The sequence below is a fragment of the Salmo salar genome, chromosome 28, assembly GCF_965601325.2.
Source record: "Salmo salar chromosome 28, fSalSal1, whole genome shotgun sequence".
NCBI lineage: Eukaryota > Metazoa > Chordata > Actinopteri > Salmoniformes > Salmonidae > Salmo > Salmo salar.
The window spans coordinates 4,339,918-4,356,056 of record NC_138318.1 but is presented as its reverse complement, the minus strand read 5'-3'; the positions used below and the strand labels follow the sequence as shown (position 1 = coordinate 4,356,056).

At 42.9% G+C, this 16,139-nt stretch overlaps 1 protein-coding gene across 1 annotated transcript in view; it reads right to left on the bottom strand.

The window, feature by feature from the left end:
- The window catches only part of LOC106589304 (thyroid hormone receptor alpha), a 198,664-nt gene extending 183,221 nt beyond the window's left edge, over nt 1–15,443 (bottom strand). The window contains exon 1 of the mRNA XM_014179099.3: nt 14,946–15,443. The gene's annotated coding sequence lies outside the window, so the exon portion shown is untranslated. The remainder of the gene's footprint in view (nt 1–14,945) is intronic.
- Between the last annotated feature and the right edge of the window lie 696 nt (nt 15,444–16,139).

Below are 16,139 nucleotides of genomic sequence, written 5' to 3'. Positions count from 1 at the left end.
GCTGAATACAGAGAGAAAGCATGCCAACCTGCACGACACCAATGCATTTAAAAACTACACATGTCCAGGCCAGTAGAAATTCTGTTAGTGCCAGTAGATTTTTGGTCAATGGCCCATGACAAAATGTGTAGAATTGCTGGAAACTTGTTTTAAAACTGTAAAACATTTCACTCTGCCCCACGATAAAAACAATCCTAGGAGAAACACTAAAAACTGCAGTAATCACAGTGCAGTTATCACAGTGCAGTAATCTCAGTGCAGTAATCACAGATCCATTGCATCATGTCTTTGAGGACATTTCCTCACATCAAGGGCAACGATAGTGAGAGATGCATATTATCTGCCCTTTCATATGAAAACATAAACACCTACACAGCACCTAAACTTATATCAAAATATTAAATCCATATTGTACATGCATAACACAGTCCAAATGCACACGTACATGCTCATACAGGCCATACAGTGAATTGAATGGAACAGTATGTCGCTGTCGCTAGGCAGACTCCTTGAATTTCACGTTAGATCAGTAGTTGACCTTAACACAAATGCACATACACACACACACACAACCCTTTGGTCATGTACAGTATACTCACACATCCAAGCAAGCAACCTGGAGGGACACTCCCCCCCCAGGGCGTTTGGAATTATTCCCTTTTTCTTTAGTCCAGACCACCTGGCAAACGATAGAAACAGGTAGGAATTGAAAACACCCCAAACACACACACAAACAAACAAACAAACACACACATAGAAAACATATTGGTTTCTTGCCTAGCCTACTCTACTGTACTTAACGTCCATGGATCACTCCCAAGTTACTCCTAGCCTCAGGTGAGACGCCTTTCTAAAGCCTTGGTTAAACAGCATTTCTGTCAATCTGACACCGAAGCCTGCATTCTGAAAGATTATGAAAACTCAGCAACGATGATTCAGTGCACGCATGCCCTACATTGCTCGAAACTGGTAAGTTTTTATGCCTTAATTGGGTTGTAAATAACTTCTTGGTGTTGTACAGAGGTCTTTTTCAAAAGCAGGTTAATGCCTGTCATGCAATGACACAGCACCAGGGCCCAAAATTAGCACCCGCCAAGTGCAGGCGGGTGGTCACTGCTCCACAGTGCAAGCATTTCAGTCGTATTTGTGAAAAAAAAGTCAAGTATGATCACATTTGTAGCAAAATAAATGCTGCAGTAGCTGTTTTCGAAGTATTTCTGCCTCGCGCTGCAGCACTACATGGCTGGGGGCTGTGAGCGCTTGAAGACATGAGTGACAGTTTCATTATTCGAAGCGCTGCGCACAGGCATAAAAGTTTATCTAATTTACTTGAAACTAAAGTCTACTGAAGTGAGACTTTGTAGTTGTATTTCTTGGCTATTTGCATAGTTTTTTTTTCACAAGCTAGGTTGTTCTTCAATGTTTGAGTTTCAACTGCAAGGGAAGAGAAACAACACAAATACAAGTCAGACTATCTATAGGCACAAACGCGTTACCACGGCAACCTCCCACCCTTAAAGGGGCAAGTGAAACATTATGTCTCATCTGTGATATTTTGGTTAAAAGCCTCAGGACACAAAAAATGAAATAAAATCAAACAATATACCACATTACTTCTTACTAGTAATACATTTATTGTTTTAGAAGCATTGCAAAGCACGCTCATCTGTTTTTGTTTTTTTTGTGTGTAATTTTAGCAGGAACAAATATTTTGTCTGGTAAAAAATCTGAGTGGCAAAAAAATGTATTAAAAAAGTACATTTTAGGATAGCACAGCACTATTTAAATATCTGAAAGAAGTGTCAACAGTTATGGTGTGTCACAGTCAAAGACATGGCTGTTGACTTTTTTACTTGTTGGTAATGGTATATTAGCTAACAACAATCACCACTAATGTTATGCAAATGATATGTGCTCTATATCTGCACAGGAAATGTAAATGTGTATTAATCACCTGATAAAATAGTGTGACTCGCTTTGTTAATTGTTTAAATGCATCCACTCACCCATGAGGATACAATGAGAATTCAAACCGACAGACAGACAGAGACACACCACAACCCAAATAAATTGCAATGTTACCATCATCAAGTCACCATAAACTACCACTCTCTTCGCACACGCGCGCGCGTGCACACACACACACACACACACACACACACACACACACACACACACACACACACACACACACACACACACACACACACACACACACACACACACAATCAACATGCCTTCTAATGGCCAAGCTACCCCATGCATGAAGGGACAGGTGTTCCAGGACTGGAGGGGCAGGGAGGGAGGGAGGGAGGGAGGTTACGTTTTTGTGTAGTGGAGAGCCTTTGGAGGTTGGGTTTCCAGCGTGGTTGCAAATCTCATGGGAGAGATCTCCTGCAACCCTCATTAGAGAATCTTACCTTGGCTGGCAACCCAGCCCCAGACCCAGCCCTGCACCCCCACTATCCATCCCTCATCTATCTATCCATCAACATAATTAACACAGAGTACATTGGTTGCACATTCTCTGCATACTGTACATGGAGGACCTCACTGTGTTCTCTTCATTTGACTACAATTGATCACTGTAAATGATCTGCATACTGTACAGTACATGCAGGATTTTGAGGCAGAATTTAAACCAATACTGTATCATGTTCTGTTCATGTGTTGCATTAATTAGTATCACAACTCACATGATAATAATATCCTTGCACCCGTGCAACCAATACAAAATTTGTGTCACACTGCCAAGTCAAACGTTGGAAAATGCGACTGTTTTGGTCGCAGTATCGAACCCTGCTGTGAGGTTCACAGACACAGGAAATCTTCTATTTGAATAGGGAGCGACACGTCACATTTTCTGGCCTATCCAGACAAAGGAACGATTTCCTGTGCCTGTGAACCTCGTGGCTATGCTTACATATCAAACGATGAGAGTCCAGCGGATGCAACAATAGCAGTTTCATCTCGCTGTGATGTTCTCATATGGCTCAACAGGAAAAAAATACAAAAACAATCTCATAGCATTTAAACCAGACCACTGTCTCTTGGTCACAGATATGACTTTGTATTTAAAGCTGAAGTTAACGAGTCTGCACATATTTGAATGGCGTCTGCGTCGCTCAGTGGACGTTTGGCAGAGAAGTCTGTCCTTAGTTATATGAAATGGTGCCAATATTGTAAGTATGAGTATGATCATATTTATTTGACAGTTACAAGAAAGGTGAAATCTTATAGTAAGTCGTTTATAATTTGATTGTTACTATATTTAGAAATATTGCAGTTATTTCAAGCCCTATTGTCTCACTTTTGTAATATCATCCATTTGAAACGCAACCAAAACGAACGGCAAATGCATCCAACAAATGTATAGAGTCACAAGCTTAATGTCGTCATTGCGTGGTATGAATATGGGACCAAATACTTAACTTTTTACTACATTTGTCACGTTTGTGTGTAGAGAAGGACCAAGGCGCAGCGTGTTCTGAGTTCCACATAATTTATTTTTGTGAAACTTTACAAACAACCAAAAGAAACAAACAAACCGTGACGACAGAGGTGCTACGTGCACTTACTCAAAATAAGATCCCACAAAACACAGTGGGGAAACGGCTGCCTAAATATGATCCCCAATCAGAGACAACGATAAACAGCTGCCTCTGATTGGGAACCATACCAGGCCAACATTGAAAACAACCTAGATAACCCACCCTAGTCACACCCTGACCTAACTAACATAGAGAATAAAAGGCTCTCTATGGTCAGGGCGTGACAGTACCCCCCCCCGCCCCCCCAAAAGGTGCGGACTCCTGCCACAAAACCTGACTCTATAGGGGAGGGTCCGGGTGGGCATCTAGCGTCGGTGGCGGCTCCGGTGCGGGGCGAAGTACCCACTCCACTCGTGGATCTGATGGTGGCGGCTCTGGTGCGGGACTTTGGCCCCGCCCAGACCACGGGTCCGGCCATGGAGCCGGGTAGAACGCCGTGCCCGGACTGGGCCTCGGCGCAGAGGAAGGCTCCGGCCATGGAGCTGAGTTGGACACCGTGCCTGGACATCGGTGCAGAGGAAGGCTCTGGCCTTGGAGCAGGACTGGACACCGTGCCTGGACTGGGCATTGGCGCAGAGGAGGGCTCCAGCCTGTGGACCGTCGCAGGAGGTTCAGGACTGTGGACCGTCGCAGGACGCTCCGGACTGTGGACCGTCGCAGGAGGCTCCGGACTGTGGACCGTCGCAGGAGGCTCCGGACTGTGGACCGTCGCAGGAGGCTCCGGACTGTGGACCGTCGCAGGAGGCTCCGGACTGTGGACCGTCGCAGGAGGCTCCGGACTGTGGACCGTCGCAGGAGGTTCCGGACTGTGGACCGTCGCAGGAGGTTCCGGACTGTGGACCGTCTCAGGAGGTTCCGGACTGTGGACCGTCGTTGGAGGTTCCGGACTGTGAAACGTCGCCGGAAGCTCTGGACTGGAAACTGTCGCCGGAAGCTCTGGACTGGGAAGGAGCACTGGAGGCCTGATGCGTGGGGCCGGTACAGGTGGCACCGAACTGGTGACACGCACTTCAAGGCGAGTGCGGGGAGGAGGCACAGGACATACTGGGCTGTGAAGACGCACTGGAGGTCTGGAGCGTAGAGCTGGCACAACGTGTCCTGGACAGATGACAACCCTCGCACGGCAAGTGCGGGGGGCTGGCACTGGACGCACTGGGATGTGGAGGCACACTGGAGACACTGCACCCATTGTACCGGAGCCATGACATGCTCCTCAAAGCGAGTGCGGGGAGGAGACACAGAACGTACCGGACTGGGGAGGCGCACTGGAGGCCAGATGCGTGAAACCGGTGCAGATGACACCGGACTGGTGTCACGCTCCTCAGCAAGCCCACGCTGCAGCTCTCTCATCGCCACCACCTCTCTCCGGAATCTTTCATTGAGTTCCTTCTCCGACTCCCTGACGGTCTTTGGCTCATTCCTCGGCTCCGCCGACCACCCCGTGTGCCCCCCCCCCAAAAAATGTGGACTGTCTTTGTGGCCGCGAACCCCGGCGTCGTCGCTGTCCTCCCTTCTCTCCCTGCGTCTGCTTCAACGGCAAGCTTTCGTATCTTGCCAAGACCTCCTCCCAAGTCCAGGCTATTCTCTCCTCGATCTCCTCGTAAGTCCAGAAGGCCATCTCCTCCTGGGCACGCTGCTTGGTCCTGTTGTGGTGGGATCTTCTGTCACGTTTGTGTCTCAGGGCTCTCAGGGCGTGACAACATTAATACAAATATAAGTGAATTTGTTGCCCTAAAATGGGGGGACTATATCCAAAAACTTTTATCATCCCTCACCTGACATACAAAACATTAGGAACACCTGCTCTTTCTATGACATTACACATTTTAGCAGATGCTCTCATGCAGAGTGACTTTCAGTAGTGAGTGCATGTTGTTGTACTGGTCCCCCGTGGGAATCAAACCCACAACCCTGGTGTTTGTGGGTTCCACTTCAATCAGTGTAGATGAAGGGGAAGAGACAGGTTAAAGACTAAATATTTAAGTGCCTTTGAATGGGGTATGGTAGTAGGTGCCAGGCTCACTTGTTTGAGTGTGTCAAGAACTGTAATGCTGCTGGGTTTTTCACACAACAGTTTCCTGCGTGTATCAAAAATGGTCCAACTTGACACAACTGCGGGAAGCATTGGAGTCAACATGGGCCAGCATCCCTGTGGAATGCTGTCGACACCTTGTAGAGTCCATGCCCCGACGAATTGAGACTGTTCTGAGGGAAAAAGGGGGTGCAACTCAATATTAGAAAGGTGTTCACTTTGTGATGTATTGCTCATGAGTTTTTATTTTTCTTTCGTTCTTTTTTTCCCATGTATGTTTATTTAGTTTGATCCCTTAGGTCCTCAGGTGGGATGGGATTGGGATGGGGGGGGGGGGTGTAACTACCTTTTGTATGCACCCACACACACATACATACACACACATTATCCCTAGGTCCATTCACTCCATGTTTGTAATTGGCTTTAATGAAAAGCTGCATGTTTCTATTTTAAGGGCCGACTCTGCAACAAGGAGTTCTTATTTGGCCTTGTCTATGCAGCCATTTAGCGTAAAAAATAGGACCCTAGTGTAAGAAGTGGCCTTAAAATCAAAAGGCGCAATAAAAGGATAATGATCAAGAGGTGGGGGGAGTGCTACTGGAATAAGTCCATGCCGATTTCCTGAAGCGTGAAAGAATAGAAAAAAACTGGCCAATAAAAAGCGAATGTTTCTTCACCATAGCCACCCATTTTTTTCCCAGCCTGATTGGGAGCTCTTTAAGTAACGGAGAGCTAAGATCATGGTCATCTTATGTAAACTGTTGTGCTACTTCGTCGATTCCCACCCGGTTTGCTGCAGTTTGATTAATCCTATAAGGCAAAATGCAGACTAAGAATGCTAATTGAGTAAGTGTTTGTTGACAAAGTTAAAATAATTGTTGAGAGAAAAAAATATTAAAATGCACAGTACAATTCGGGAGGTACAATACAAAGCTGTTGAATGTTGATAAAAAAAATAGCAGTTCACTATTCATTCAAGCACCTTTTGTACAGCAATAAAACAAACTGCAAGATACAATAGCTCGGTGATCCCTAATCTGTGTGTCCCGTGTGGCTCAGTTGGTAGAGCATGGTGTTTGCAACGCTAGGGTTGTGGGTTTGATTCCCACGGGGGACCAGTACGGGGAAAAAAAAGCTGTATGAAATGTATGCATTCACTACTGTAAGTCGCTCTGGATAAGAGCGTCTGCTAAATATGTAAAATGTAATCATGGTCCTGGGAACTCAAAGGGGTGAACATGTTTATTTTTACTCTAGCACGACACACCTCATTACACTAATCAATGGTTTGATGATGAGTTGACTATTGTAATCGGTGTAGTACTAGGGCAAAAACAAAAATGTGCAGCCATTTGGGTCCCCAGGAGCAGGAAACTGCAATAACTGATTAGCCAGGGCAAGAACTTGGTCCGTGGCAAGAACTTGGTCCACTGACAACGTTCTAATCATCCCATTTTATAAGCACCTAGAGTTACTGGAGTCGGCATTGATCTTTGCACTTTTGTTTCAGTATTTGCTGATTAGTGAGAAAACCCATAATAATATCATTCAATTATGAAAATACAGTTAATACATTTGGATAAGTACAAGGAAGACATTCCTTGAAAAGATAGTATAGATTACACTACTACTGGTGTCTTTAATTATGATATTGATATTCTGGGTAGACTAAACTAGTTGTCAGGAGAAAATCTTTATACTGCATTATGCTACGCCAGTCAGTCAACCAACCAACTTTATGGTCTTCCCCACTCTTGCCTCTGACATCTCCGCAAATCTGTCACAACTTAATTTCTCTCCCAGTGTGTGAACATACACAGAGTTGCTACTAGGCTCGTGCCAGCCAGCGTCAGTTGGACTCCCACTCGTAAAGCCATCGCCCTGGCAAAAATAAAGCGCCCGTGCCGCACAACAAGTCTTCCTGCTCATGAAAGGGGTTGTGGAGCTAGAGGGAGCAAGCAGTCATAACCAGGACCAGGGCTGCATGACTGCTGTTAATAATAGAAAGGTGTAGCTGTGTAAAACAGCCTCTCAACTCTCCCCGTCCAATAAAAGGATGTTTTATATGTAATTACTTTCCCCTGTGAGCTGAGGTTGGCTGCAGAAAAAGACACACAGAGAAAGAGAGAGAGCAAGAGAGAGAGAAAGAGAGAGAGGGGCAGAGAGGGAGAGAGGGAGAGAGGGCTCATGAGAGTCTCGCAGTCATGATTATACTAGGAGAGGGAAGATGAAAGAAGAGGGGAGGAGGAGGGCGCTCTCTGGCAGCCGTCTGCATGGAAACTCCGGCCGAGGAGAAACAAGCAAATAAAAAGGAGAAGAAACAGAAGAGCTATAGGGACCCTGCCTGCTAGGAAATGAAGAGAGGAGGCTTAGCTCGGCTTGGCTGGAGCGAGGCGTTGAGTGAACTTTGGAAAGCCACATTTGGCTCTGAAAGCAAAACGCAGACGGTTTGTTGGTGGTGGTCTGTTTATGTGTGAGTGTGGTTGTCTGTGGTAGTGTGTTATCTCGAAGACAGCAAGACACTCGACCGCCATCGCAGCAAGCACTGATCAATTCTGTAATGTTCAACGAAGGTATGCTCATCAGTAGTTTGGGGCTGCGTTGCACTCTGCACAGGCTCAAAGAGGCCTGTCAAAGCTTTGTTTGTACTGTATGGATGTCACCATAAGGAATTCAACCGCCAGTTCACTCACGCTCACACTGAGATGTTAACAGGTACCTACACTGTTCATGAGGTTCATTGTATGTGGGATGAAAATGTTTGGGGGCCTGAATCAATCACTGCATCCATGACCTTGATAATTTATTGTTAAAATGAGAGGCTGCCTGGATCTTTAATTTAAAGACCCTTGCTCCCTTCGGTCTCAACATAGACTTTGATCTGAAGCCATTCTTGTGATTATTGTGATTTTGCCATTGTAATTGTTTGTTAGATACATTTTAGACTACAAATGCTATGATCGTATGCTATCCATTTGTTTGTCTTTTTGTATGTTCTTTGTATGCCATTTTTTTTTTTATATTTGAGTTAACCAATGATATTAGGCCACACTTGGCCATGATTACAAACACCTGTGTGTCTCTTGACACTATATAAATGACTCATCTCGCAGTGTTTTTGATGATACCCTGATGAAGACAGCTTTGCTGTCGAAACGTTGGTTATTAAATTTTTGCATCTGAGCTCTTAGAGTGTGCGGCTTTCCCTTATTTTCGAGGAATGTCTGAGCAACATAAGCCTTGTTCACATAAATAATGCATATCCGATTCGAATCTGTTATTTTTCCTGCAGTCTTAACAGCCAAAAAGCACATGGAATTGGATATTTCAAGCCACATTTCAAACCACCTTTGTAGGTTATTTGATGTCAAACACAAATCTGATTCCTTCCAATGTGACTTGTGTCTGAACGGTCAAATCTGATTTTTGTCCTCAAGTGGTTTTTAGACTGTTATTTGTCATATCTTGTTGCTTGCTAGCTACTCTGTTGACAGCTTGACAAGAACATGTGGTAGCTAACTAGCTTTTTCATTGACCCCATTTAGTCGTCTGGTCGATTGTTTGGTCGACTGAGATTTTTTTTGTCGAGCTGTCCTGGGATGGTACAGCCCATCATTATAAAACAGCCATATCCAAAGTAAGGCACACATTCCACGAGGGTATTTGCCTTCAAATCAAATCAAATTTATTTATAAAGCTCTTCTTACATCAGCTGATATAGCAAAGTGCTCTACAGAAACCCAGCCTAAAACCCCAAACAGCAAGCAATGCAAGTGTAGAAGCACGGCTTGGCATGCCATGCAATTTGAGAACATTTTGAAATAAGTGTAATTACCTTCATTTCGAAATTGCATTGGTTTTCCATAAATTGCTACTGCTTGGAACCTGAAACCATTTGTGAATATTCCTTACAGTGTGAAGATCATGTGTCTTGGGTATAATTTAAAATCTTGAGTTTAGTAGGGGAGTCTGGCTTAGACGGTTGGAGCGTCTCGCTCCGGAATGTGCTCTCTCCCACCAATTTGTGCACATTCGATGTTTCATTTCGGGCTCCCGAGTGGCGCAGCAGTCTAAGGCACTGCATCTCAGTGCTAGAGGAGTCACTACAGACCCTGGTTTGATTCCAGGCTGTATCACAACCGGCCATGATTAGGAGTTAAAAAAAAAAAAAAAGATTTCACCTTTATTTAACCAGGTAGGCTAGTTGAGAACAAGTTCTCATTTGCAACTGCGACCTGGCCAAGATAAAGCATAGCAATTCGACACATACAACAACACCGAGTTACACATGAAATAAACAAAACATTAGAGGTCGAACGATTAATTGGAATGGCCGATTAATTAGGGCTGATTTCAAGTTTTCATAACAATCGGTAATCGGTATTTTTGCCCACCGATTTGCCGAATTTATATATATATATTTTTTTTACACATTTATTTAACTAGGCAAGTCAGATTAAGAACACATTCTTATTTTCAATGACGGCCTAGGAACGGGCGTTAACTGCCTTGTTCAGGGGGATTCGGGGATTCGTTTTTGCAACCTTCCTGTTACTAGTCCAATGCTCTAACCACCTGCCTTACATTGAACTCCACGAGGATCCTGCATGGCAGGCTGACTACCTGTTACGCAAGGGCAGCAAGAACCAAGGTAAGTTGCTAGCTAGCATTAAACTTATCTTATAAAAAATTATCAATCTTAACATAATCACTAGTTAACTACACATGGTTGATGATATTACTAGTTTATCTAACGTGTCCTGCGTTGCATATAATCGATGCGGTGCCTGTTAATTTCTCATTGAATCACAGTCTACTTTGACAAACGGGTGTTGATTTAACAGGCGCATTTGCGAAAAAAGCACTGTCGTTGCACCAATGTACCTAACCATAAACATCGATGCCTTTCTTTAAAACCAATACACAAGTATATATTTTTTAACCTGCATATTTAATTAATATTTCCTGCTAACATGAAATTGTGTCACTTATCTTGCGTTCATTGCACGCAGTCAGGGTATATGCAACAGTTTGGGCCACCTGGCTCGTTGCGAACTAATTTGCCTGAATTTTATGTAATTATGACATAACATTGAAGGTTGTGCAATGTAACAGGAATATTTAGACTTAGGGATGCCACCCGTTAGATAAAATACGGAACGGTTCCGTATTTCACTGAAAGAAAAAAACTTTTGTTTTCGAGATGATGATAGTTTCCGGATTCGACCATATTAATGACCTAAGGCTCGTATTTCTGTGTGTTTATTATATTATAATTAAGTCTATGATTTGATAGAGCAGTCTGACTGAGCGGTGGTAGGCACCAGCAGGCTCGTAAGCATTCATTCAAACAGCACTTTCGTGCGTTTTGCCAGCAGCTCTTCGCCCTGCTTCAAGCTGTTTATGACTTCAAGCCGGGTGGGTATAATTTGTGGAACATTCCAACAGGAATCTATTCCAAACACTTCGTAAATAACAAGGTTGCCAAAAAACAACGCATACAAAGTTGTATAGCGGCAGAATAAGATACCGGGTAGGGAGTGGTCTATTTCATTGCGTTTTTCACTCATCACGTTTATTCCGAAAAATGTCTGTCCTCACTCTGGTTGCCTATGGACAAACATTAAGAATAAGCTACGTGGTGAGTTGATGCCTATTCGGCAGCTAGATAGCTAGGTTTGTATATGTTGCTACTTTGTATGCGTTGTTGGTTGGCAACCTTTTACTTTACGTTTTTTGGAACAGATTCCTGTTGGAACGTTCCACAAACTATACCCACCCCTTCAAGCCTATCAACTCCCAAGATTAGGCTGGTGTAAACGATGTGAAATGCCTAGCCAGTTAGCGGGGTGCGCGCTAATAGCGTTTCAAACTTCACTCGCTCTGAGACTTGGAGTAGTTGTTCCCCTTGCTCTGCATGGGTAACGCTGCTTCGAGGGTGGCTGTTGTCGATGTGTTCCTGGTTCGAGCCCAGGTAGGAGCGAGGAGAGGGACGGAAGCTATACTGTTACACTGGCAATACTAAAGTGCCTATAAGAACATCCAATAGTCAAAGGTATATGAAATACAAATCGTATAGAGAGAAATAGTCCTATAATTCCTATAATAACTACAACCTAAAACTTCTTACCTGGGAATATTGAAGACTCATGTTAAAAGGAACCACCAGCTTTCATATGTTCCCATGTTCTGAGCAAGGCACTTAAACGTTAGCTTTCTTACATGGCACATATTGCACTTTTACTTTCTTCTCCAACACTTTGTTTTTGCATTATTTAAACCAAATTGAATATGTTTCATCATTTATTTGAGGCTAAATTGATTTTATTGATGTATTATATTAAGTTAAAATAAGTGTTCATTCAGTATTGTTGTAATTGTCATCATTACAAATAAATAAAATTGTAAAAAATCTGCCGATGAATCAGTATCGGCTTTTTTTGGTCCTCCAATTATCGGTATCGGTATCGGCGTTGAAAAATCATAATCTGTCGACCTCTACAAAACATACAATTAATAATACAGTAGAACAAAAGAAAACAAAATGTCTATATACAGTGAGTGCAAATGAGGTAAGTTAATGCAATAAATAGGCCATGGTGGCGAAGTAATTACAATATAGCAGTCCTCTAGGGCGGCGCACAATTGGCCCAGCGTTGTCCGGATTAAGGTTTGGCTGGGGTAGGCCTTCATTGTAAATAAGAATTTGTTATTCTTACCTGACTTGCCTAGTTCCATTTTTTTTTAAATGACCAATAACCAGTCAAACAATCAAAAATGTTATCCGCTCACATCTATGGGACCATTTCTCCCTTCATCCGAAGCTATCAATCAAATGGACTTTGATATAGGTTTATCCAGCTTAGAAATGTTGTCTGACATTCAAAAAGACAACGTGCCCCAAATACTGTCAATGTTCCCAGCAGAGCAAAAACATGCAGATCAGCTGATGGCATTGTGTGCCTGCGCTTTTCTGAACGGAGACTGTGAGAGCAACCTGTGAGCGCATGGCATAAGGGGTGATATAATCGAATTAATCATAGACATGAGCAGAGAGTGCTTCGGGGGCATGTGTTGTATGACTAACTCTGTATTCAAGTCAAGTCAGCCAACATTAAAACCATTCACTGTCAATGCTAAGAACATTGGAACCAAATACATCATTCTCATAGACAGTACATTGTCCAGTCTCAGTCAATATTGTATAAGTAAGACACTAATGAAATCTGGTCGAATTCCAAGTCTGGCCCCATTGCCCACTCTCAGCCAAGCCCTAGAGTGTTCAGGAAAGGGTTCGACATGTTTGACTACCCAACATGCCCCTGTCTCTCTCTAGGCTCCTCTGCTCTGCTCTTTTCTGCTCTCTCTTACATCATACTACAGTGGATTCAGATCAGGACATCGGCTGCACTGCATAGCCTGCTTATATAACTGAACTTTTTCTAAGCTTTCAGCACCACTGCCCCATACAGAGAGAGAGAGAGAGAGAGAGAGCGAGAGAGAGAGTCAGAGAGACAGAGAGAGAAACCAAAAGAGAGAGACAGAGACATATACAGTACTGTAGACAAAAATAAGCTGGGAGAGGCTGAAGAAGGTCACCTCAGCACCCCTGAAGAGGGCCAGCCTGCCAGCCATCTCAAATACACACACACACACACTGTACAGACACACACACACACACACACACACACACACACACACACACACACACACACACACACACAGAGGGGAGCAGGTCACATAGGGCTACAGAATGAATGCTCCACTGGCCAATACCGCTCTCTTTCTCTCTTATTCATCCCTTATGCCTACTGATATTCCCCCATGCCAAACATAAACAGTATGCACTAATACACATGTAATAGACCATGTACTGTACACATTAGTGCATTCATTTGTTTGTGATGGAACTCAAAATGTAGGAGGCTGAGTTACTGTACACAAGCGGTAAAATGTGATTACAGATGCTTTCCAAAGCTCACAATTGGGTTTATTTGTAAGAGTATGCTTTCAGAAAAATGTTTATGGTGTAATGTCTGATTTGACCAAGGCTAATAATCAACAGAGGCAAGTAACACAGGGTTTTAAACAAGTAGGTAATGATTGATGTACTGTATAGGTGGAAATCTGGATGAAAGCCAAGGGCTCGCTGTGTTAGGTTTTATCATGAAGCTAGGGAAAAATATCTTCCTCACGAATGAAAACAGCTATCAGTAGGCTATCCCCGAGAAAACGACTTGGGAGGTCGTCTTGCTTGCATCCTGACAATGTCAAAAGAAAGGGCATTCTTTCTTCGAGTTGTCCATTTGAATCAGCACAAAACAAAAGCCTTCCATTGGTAATTGAAGTCTTTGAAGATCAAGAACTTCAACATTCTAGCCAGAGAGAGGACATGCGCTGAATGTGCTTTGAATATAAAAACCTGAGCCATTGTAATATAGCTGTCAGAATTGAAATATGGGTCCATAGTATGGCAGATGTAAAAGTGCTATGGAAAGATAGAGGAGAAATTCCTTTAAAGAACATTTAAGGGTCATTGCTGTTTGACAGGGCTAAGAAAAAAGACGTACAACACATTTATTACAATAGAATAGTACGTAGCATTGTACCAAGCTATTAACATTACACAGTAACTCGTGAATTTCCTAAACAAGGCTAAATGATATGGCTGTGCATAACTGTCATGTGTTCCATTACATTTTTCAGGCCAATATTGTATCATTATGCACTATGCGAGTCAGACGGAAAATTGTATTATCGTATCAATATTAATGTAGTTATAGGCCTATAATTATCACTTTCATTCTGCAGTATCGTAGCAAATGTGATGTGTAATTTGAACTGTAACCCTTGGAAGTTGACAGAGTCAATATAAATTAATCTAAAGTATTTTCTGCAAATGTGTTACACACATACCCACAACAGCTTTGAACAATATGACATTTACTGTCTAATTTTATGCCCAAATAATATTTGAACCTCCTACACAAAAAGACACACCACATAGCCTACACACTAATAGACAAAGACGCACATACGTGCGCGTGCTTGTGTGCAGTATCATAAATCCAAATTAGGCCCCTCAATGGACAATGTGAACACATTGCACACTGACTATCTACATTGACACAACTGCATCCACAATGAAAACACTAACAGAAGCCTAATTGCGGCGGATTATATTTTAGCAACCAAACTTTAGGAGGCCAAACTAAAGCTATACTGTAGCCTACATAGTGCTGCTGATCTGTCAAACCATGCAGCTACTACAGTGCCTAGCTTGGACAGATGAATACGCACAAATGCAACATGCAAGGTGGGTAGTACACGTTTGGAAGCAAGTATGCGCCAATGAGACTCACCCGTCAGGTTCTTCCGCTGATTTAGACGAGAATACGGTTGTTTTGAGACAGAAGCTGGGATGAAAAAAAGTCAAAGCCTCCCGGTATCCAGCGCAAGTGAAGTGGTAGGGAATGCAACTGCACAACACTGGGTTTTTCCTATCTAAATCCCTCCGCAACGCACCGCGTACGGGCAAACTGTCTCGTACAGTTCCTCTATTGCACTTAAACAAAGTCGCTAGGTGCTCGTTATTTGGGATTTGCCTTTAGGTGTGTGCAAAAAAAAGTGCTCCAGTATCGTTTCGACTGTGAAATTGAATCAAGAGAACTGCTAGGATTTCTCTTCCCTCCGCTTATGTATACAGTATGGGGCGAGCATAAAACCATTTTTTAGAAAACGATCTACCGCTCTCTACAGGAATACCACTGTAAATTACAAACACATCTGCCTTCTTTGATAAAAACGACATTAAAAAATAGCAAACTTGTTTTGAATATGACGCCATCAGACTGAATAGAAATGAATGTGGTTCCGAGATGTTGAGCATCCCTTGGCATCCACACGTGTCTGGCGCGGCGCGTTATCCTCGTCCTTATAAAGGTCTGCTGAAGATGCGCTCCACCTCCTCCCTTCGGAATTAGAAAGACCTCTAACCTTGTTACCTGAAGATGAGGTGAGGATCAGGAGCTTTTTCTCTATAATACAACATAACAATTTCCAAACATACAACAATAAACACTATCATACATTAAGCATACGTGAGGAAAACATGAATACAACAATTCTTACTATAGGCTATGCTTAATAATTATTGTGTTAAACCTTCAACAGTCGTGTAAAGTACTTAGGGAAAATACTTTAAAGTGCTACTTAAGTGTTTTTTGAGGTATCTGTACTTTACTTTACTGTCTATATTTTTTGTCACGTTTTACTTTACTACATTCCTAAAGAAAATAATGTACTTTTTACTCCATACATTTTCCCTGACACCCTAAAGTACTGTTACATGTTGAATGCTTAGCAGGACAGGAAAATTGTCAAATTCACGCACTTATCAAGAGTACATCCCTGGTCATCCCTACTGCCTCTGATCTGGCGGACTCACTAAACACACATGCTTTGTTTATAAAGATGTCTGAGTGTTGGAGTGTGCCCCTGACTATACTTTTTTTTAAATAACAAGAAAATGGTACTGTCTGGTTTGTTTAATATAA